This window comes from Asterias rubens, chromosome 3 (genome assembly GCF_902459465.1).
Source record: "Asterias rubens chromosome 3, eAstRub1.3, whole genome shotgun sequence".
Taxonomy (NCBI): domain Eukaryota; kingdom Metazoa; phylum Echinodermata; class Asteroidea; order Forcipulatida; family Asteriidae; genus Asterias; species Asterias rubens.
The window spans coordinates 14,142,511-14,150,558 of record NC_047064.1 but is presented as its reverse complement, the minus strand read 5'-3'; positions in this window follow the sequence as shown (position 1 = coordinate 14,150,558).

The window sequence follows — 8,048 nt, the reverse complement described above, 5'->3', positions numbered from 1 at the left end:
ACCACCAGTGTTTACCTACCCTACAAACGGAACTCATGGCAGACCTGAGCAAACAGGAATTTTGGTAACAGTCAATAAACGGCTGTGTTCATTTGGTTCCCAGTTAGGGCAACTATCGAAGAAACTTTAGACCTGTCAGAGTATTTTCTCTCCATCAAGTTTTACTTCTAATATTGCATATTGTCGAACAGTCAAATTCAATGGCACAGACGGAAAGCTGTCAACCAAAGTTTAGACCCCTTGTAACTTTTATTTCTCGTTCAATACATGAAGGTTTTTTGTAAGAATTATCTTAAATTGTACATGAAGCTTGTTAGTAGTTGACATTTGATCTACAGTTCAAAACCATTACTGACCAATAATGTTTCATTTCAGCCTTTATTTTCTTTCAAGCCCCCCCCTTCTCTCCCCCCCCCCCCCCCCCCCCAACTTAAATGTTTAGCCCTCAGAACCAACCCACAAGCATGATCTCTAACTATGAGATTTTCAGAAAAGAAATTGTATTCCCTTTTGCTTGTTTTGAGCAGTGCACCTGTAACTTTGAGCCCTGGGTTCGGTTTAAGGGTTTTGTATTGTTAACCGCAGGCTGTTGAACCTTTACATTTTGGTCAAGGTGCCAGTTCAAACACACAGGGTGCATTTGATTTCTTATTGAAAGGTTAGGTTATGGATCGACTGGCCACCATTGATCACTGTCATCGGATAATTGTATAATCCCAGCCTAACGCACAAATAGAAAATAGCCCGTTTGGAACTAACTGAAATGAGACAAAGTCGTTCAGGATGGATTGCAATTTTGTTTTGTCATGGGAAATGGTTTTTGGATGCCGGACAAATTTGCTTCAGCAAAAAAGTGTTAACCATTTTTATTATTTCGTCAACAAAATAGTGAATTCTAACTTCTAACACCTTCCTTTGGTAATATTGTCAAAGGCCAGTCTTCTGACTTAGTGTATCTCAACATAAGCATAAAATAACAAACCTGTGAAAATTTGAACTCAATTGGTTGTCGAAAAAACACCTGTGTCGCACAAGTTGTGTGCTTTCAGATGCTTGAATTGAGACCTAAGCTGAGGTCTCAAATTCTAATTTCAATATTTGAGTGAGAAATTACTTCTTTTTCAAAAACTGCGTTACTTCAGAGGGAGCCGTTTCTCACAATGTTTTATACTATCAACTGCTCTCCGTTGCTCTTAAACAAGTAAGTTTTTATGCTAACAATTATTTTAAGTAATTGCCAATAGTGCCTTAAACTTGGAAATTTAAGTATTTTCTAATAAAATGTAAGTTTATCATGGAGCAGCCATCTTGCTCTCCTTTCCAGGCAATGTACATGTACACAGTACATGTAAATACAGTGGGCTACAACAAGTTTGTGGGTGACTTTGAACTGAGATTCCCCTCTGAGAAGTCTGGCTATGGACTCAAAGGTCGCTTTGGTGAATTGTACATAAAGATGCAGGTTCATGGCACCAATGTGTAAAAAATCATTTAATTTTTTTTCTGATAAATGTTTTAATGTCCTGATAAGAACTGATTGTAAAGGGCACCATAAATAAATGTCATTGCTAATTTTACAAAAAACAATCATCAAGATAAAACCATTTATAATGCTCTATAATGCACCGAAGGGCATAAACGCCAAGAAGATAATGTTCCGAAGAAGACCTTCAAAAATTTGGGTCCAGAAGGCCCAAGAAAAATCCTGGGGAGAACTGTTGAAAGAGTTGCGATGGTCCCTCCTTGCCGCGGCAACTCTCTCAATACACAGATCTGAAAAATTCACACATTTTAGCTATTTGCTGATTTGGGAATACTATGCACTTGTTTACCTAAAAACAGTACGTAGGGCCTTCATGAAAAAAGGAAACACAGTGAATGTGTTGGTGAGCATTTATTCTATCGTCATTGTTGTAAGCATATTCTATCGTCATTATTCTTTCAATCTACATTCTTTAGAGACAAAACACGACAATGTTCAGCTTTTCAGCACCAGCGCCAATTCTTTTAATTTTGAAAAAAAAAAAAATGTTTGGGCATTTTTGTTTATTTTTGTTTATATGATTATTTGTTTAGATTTCATTAATTTCAACTTTCTCTCAGCAGTGTACACAATGTCACTTGTTAATGGGGTACAAAGCAAATACTATTCTCCACATGTTTGTTTCATTTATTTGTTGGAGTTGAGTAGGTTGTCTGTATTACTCACGGACCCCTTGGTGGTAGTTAAACACATTGCACTTGCCACGACCCCTACAAATTCATAAAAAACCTGAAGTGTCTGCAGTGAACTACCGTAGTAGCTGGGGCCCCATGCAGCTTTATTTTCAAATACCGGTACAGTGAATGTGTGACCACTACATTGTGTTCCGTATGTCTGGGCTTTCATTGTGAAACTGTGGTCTGGATGAGTAAATATTTGCTATACAAAGAAACATTCATTTAAACAGATTTTATCAATCAATCAAATGAAAATGAAAAGTCCATTCAAAGTTTAAAAAGGAAAACAAATTCCATCTCCAAGTGGTTTTCTTTCGGTAAGTAAGTTCTTATTCATTGTGCAAAGTGTGTTTGTGTATATATATGAACATTTGTTGTGGCCTATGTTACTGTTGTTACCTTTTAGAATGTTATGAAATGGGAAAAGGGAAACAACATTTTTAAAGTGAAACTGTGTTTAATCCATGTGTCGCTGAAAACCCCCACCAAATTATACGAGTCTCCATAAAAAGAGTCTACATAATTTAATTTTTATGGGATTTATCATTATTTATAAACTAAGAGTAGAAAGCTTTTGTCTCCATTTTCCTGGTCATGCATCACTGACTTCCATTGTCTTGAGTATTGTATGTAGAATTGTATATATCCAGATAAAATATTGCGAAGTCCGATTGAGGGACATTTTACTTGTGAAACCATGAAGGAAACACTATTTTAATTTCTTGGGTAAGACTTCTTCCAAACTTTACGTCTTAACTTTCCCTGGACACAGTTGCTAAGTTGTTCAGTATACAATTGTTGCACGCTGTGACGGGGTCCATGGCGTTTTGTACACTGGAGGGGAAAAATGGCACTCGAGGTGTACAAAACCCATGGACCCCAGTCACAGCGTGCAACAATTGTTTTGTTATACATATTTTGTATAATTGTCATTTCTCTTCTCGAAGTTCTGTTGTCATCTTCAAACATTATTATGACGGACTATTCATTGTTTAATAAGCAGTCGAACAAGAATCAATTCCCTCGAACCCCCGGTTGTTTCGTACACAGCGCTGGAAATCAACCAACGCTGGGAACTACCAAGGTGATGTAACATGCGTTTTTGTTGTGCGTCACATGATTGGTTCTTGACCAATCAAACTTCACTGTGTGTTACTGAGGTACAACAATGTTAGTTGAACCACCCTTTCTCATTTTACTGTACTCTTGAATGAAGAAAACACTGAAACTTGAAATCCCAACCTAACTACCATCAGGAAGGTTTTTACATACAATATTCATAACAATTATCCAAGAAATCAATGGAAAACTTATTACCCCAAGCCTAATTTTTGATAAACCATAATAATGGTTATTATGAATAGACCATAGACCATAGGGTCGAACTTGCTCTTTGTGAGTTGCCTTGTTGTTCAGGAGACACCCTGTAAGCCATGCACTTTCATCTTCAGTCAAGTGTATTATTTTGCTTTTACTCTTAATACCATTGTGTACAAACACCTGTGGTTTTCTTTTGTTTCACTTCAGTTAAATATTATATTGCTTTTTACCCTTGTACCAATGTGTACAATTTAAAGGCAGTGGACACTATTGGTAATTACTCAAAATAACTATTTAAAGCATAAAACCTTACTTGGTAATGAGTATTACGGAGAGGTAGATAGTATAAAACATTGTGAGAAACGGCTCCCTCTGAAGTAATGTAATTTAATTTTGAGAAAGAAGTAATTTTCCACAAATTTGATTTCGAGACCTCAAGTTTAGAATTTGAGGTCTCAAAATCAAGCATCTGAAAGCACACAACTTCGTGTGACAAGGGTGTTTTTCTTCTTAGTTATCTCGCAACTTCGACGACCATTGAGCTCAAGTTTTCACAGGTTTGTTATTTTATGCGTTTGTAGAGATACACAAAGTGAGAAGACTGGATTTTGACAGTTACCAATAGTGTCCAGTCAGTGTCTTTAACCAAACATGTTCAACCAAAGACTTCCTAAAATTCACTCATTCAGTTTCCCTTGTGTTTATTTTTTTAAACTCTAGATTCAGACTCAGACAAATATTTTGTTTAAGCTTTCAACTAGTAGCTTCTGATAAATTAGAAGAAACTCAGACAAGTATTTATAGTTGGCTTTTACCCTTAATTAAGTAGTTGTCAAGTTATGAACAATGTACATGAGGTCACCTGTATTAATTGGAAGTTTGATATTGGCTTTTTGCAGTGGACTTAAACAGCACCCTCTCTTGACAAAGAAATGCAATGTAAATATCCAGGACATGTATACATGTATGTACACGCATAGAGCCTTGCTCAATGGTACACCAACGTACACTGCATTAAGTTGTGTGACAGATATGATACTTCACAGAAGCCCTTGAAATGCTCCAGTAGAAATTTACAATTTCCTCATAGGTGCCCCTTTTCAAGGAGAAAATGCCTTGGTGCCCTTGCCCTTTCCAAATTGTGACGTACTACAGGCCAGGTGTTACAATGTTTAGACGTGTTGGTGTAGGCTGCATACAAACCAACTCACAAAGACTTGTAAACAAATATCGAATTACTTTTTTGTCTTTGTGTTGATTTACTTGGTATACATGGACTGTGCTTGTTACACTAGCACTACCATATGTATATTTTTGTGGGAAGTGAAAGTGAAAGTTGACATCCACTCAACTGTAGCATGAAAAGGTTACCGTTCCGCCCGGATAATTACATAATTTTAGTCAAGAAACTGTTATTATAAACACTACATGTATGATATGGATGTTAACAGATATGGGACTCGGGAGTCATCTCAGTTCTGAAAAGTCCTGTCCTGCCTCAGCCTGGGCGGAAATTGGCTGGGAATCCTACTTGCAGTCAGTAAATCGAGGGGACTTCTTGTTATTATTTAAAACTTCACGACCGCGGAGTGAGTTCTTAATTTTCAACTAGCTTGCTTTAGTCATCGTCATGAGACTGACGATGGCATATTGAGCAAGCTAGTTGAAGCGGTGAGACTAATTAAGACCAGTTAATAAACAGCACAGTTCTTTTCAGGACTTAGAAGTCACCCGAATTCCAGAAAAAAACTACTCCGCAGTTGTAGAATATATATATCAAGATAAGTTCTCAAAAGAACATAATCTACCCAGCAAGTAGATACACACGGCTCAAACCATACAATGATTACAGATTTGTTCCTTGTGCTTGGTTTCACAAAGTACGTAGATTCATCTTTTAAAGATGGCTTGTTAGTATTACCATGCTCATTTGTTCTGTGACAGATTAGCAAATCTTTTTCGCTAAGCACTTAGCAGTTACAATTGATCAACCTTAGCTCTTTGTGAAATCAGGTGCTGTTCTCTTCACATCTTGTACGAAATAAACAAAGTTTTTTACAACTCCATGTTGTTGCATATAAAGCAACTTTGGTCTGCCCCTAACACTATGTAAGGTCTCTGATTCATGGACTTAAAAGAGACCTTGGTACTAGGGAGGTATTGCTAGGCAACTGACAAGCTAAATGTTCACCGGAAGGTCTGTCAACAAGACCAGTCATTAATAAGATTAGACAGTTTACCCCCCCCCCCCCCTCCCCCCCAGGAACAAGTGTGACACCTTCATATGACCCGATTATTAAAGGAACACGTTGCCTTGGATCAGACGAGTTGGTCTATGAAAAGCGTTTGAAACTGTTTGTTATAAAAGGCGTTGGTTAGAAAGATGTTTTAATTAAGTAGAATATAATACACAAAGTAGATATAAACACAAATATGCCTCGAAATTACGTGGCATTTCTCATACATCGTGAACTAACATGGCAAGCCATTTTGTGGAGTCAAGTTTTTGACTAAAAAAAAAATGGCCGACCGACTGGTAAAATGAAAACCAAGCAATTTCGAGGCATGTTTGTGTGGATCATTGTATTTTACTTTAACAATCTTTCTAATCATATATGCATTTCATTACAAATGGTTTTAAATGCTTTTCGTGGACCAACTCGACCGATTCAAGGCAACGTGTCCCTTTAACCCCCGTGGAACAACTAACACCTTCATATGACCAGATTATTAAACTGAGACTGAAGTTTGGGTGAGGTGTGTCTCGATACAGTAAAGCCTATTTGCAATGCAATTACATGATCAGTGTAGTTAGTGTCAGTCTTTTGACAGATTTTCCTCATAAGGTTTCTCGTTAATGCTCTTTTACAGCTTGCAATATTTACCCACTGTCTACTCAATTTAAATTTTTAATAGGTGGGGCATGCAGTGCTTGTTCTGGTTGGCCCAGATTTTTAACCTCCGCTTTATTGTATATTAAGCAAATAATTCTCTTGAAATATTGTTCCATGAAATGCATTACTTTTTGAGAAAACATTAAAACAATATCAATTCTCAATAGCGAGAGTTACGGATTTATTTTAAACCCATGTCATGACATGGTGAAACGTGCGGAAACAAGAGCGGGTTTTCCCGTTATTGACTCCAATGACCGATTGAGCCTAAATTTTCACAGGTTTGTTGTTTTATATTTAAGTTGTGATACACGAAGTGTGGGACTTGGACAATACTGTTTACCAAAAGTGTATAATGGCTTTAATGTTAGTAGTTGCCTACAATTTTATGAGTAGTTGCTTGGCACCTCGGAAAAAAAAAACAGTGTTTCTACTGAGAGGTCTCCTGGGATAAATGAGAAATATATAAATAAATGAAATTATATACACAATTTTGGTTCGATAAAGGTCCATTAAAATGTATATGAGCTCTACCAGGTGATGTATATTGCGCCTATACCGTAATAAAAGGCAAAGTAAACCTTTGGTTTTTGGAACTGTTTGATTATTTTTTGTACATCGATAAAACTAACATGTGAAAACTTCATTTAAAAAAAGGTGTCAAGTTATGAGAATAATCCATAATTGGAATACACAATCTGTGAAAAGTAACTGAGCTGACAGCAATGGTTCTCAGATTCAAGTTTTGGGGGCATAAAAACTTATATCCCCGCTTTTTTTGAGGGGACAAAACTCAGAAATCAAGAGGGAAAAAACACTGTTTCAAGCTCTCAGAAAACTCCTAGACAAAAACCCTCAAAATGAGCCAACATTGGCCCTCTAAGTTGACCTCAAGATGACATGGTTTCTTTGCCATAAAGGGAGTTCCTCTCCATAGCTTTCATCAAAGCACCGGCATTCAATCCTTCTGAGCCCCAATACATCACTCTCTGTATTCCTTTCAGAGGCGAAAAATAAAATCAACCGGTTCGCTTGCAAAGAAAACATCTCATGGCTCAAAATAAGCGGCAAAGAAAACGGCGTTGCTAGATCTTGTAATCTTTCTCTTGGAGCACTGCTGATCTCTCCCAAGTTCTGGTCCTAGAGCTGCTGTTTTTTTTTACTGTTACACGGCAACAACAATCGTTAGTACAGCTGTTTGCTTCTCATTGATATTCATGTTGCCCCCCCCTATCTAGTGCATTTATAGCTGCAGTGATTTACTGCAGTCCAGATTCTTTTTAGGTGTTAGACTTTGTTTAGAAGCTGGGCTCTGAATGTTAAGCTGGACTCTGACCTTCTTGAATCATTATAAATTACGTCACCTTATCGCATTTTTATTGTTGTGAACTCATTCAAGCTTCACCTACAAGACATTGTGATGTGCTTTCAGTCAAAAAAACAAAAATACTCCATGGGTTCAATATTGAATTGACTATGCAATATTGTGCATTACTCTTTTGTAGTGGCACTTGTTTGGTCTGCCTGTGTATTTTTCCTCAAGGCCTTACTTTTCTGAGGCTGAATCAACCCTGCTCGCCAGAATCAACAATGCCGCATTCGGAGCTCTTTTGT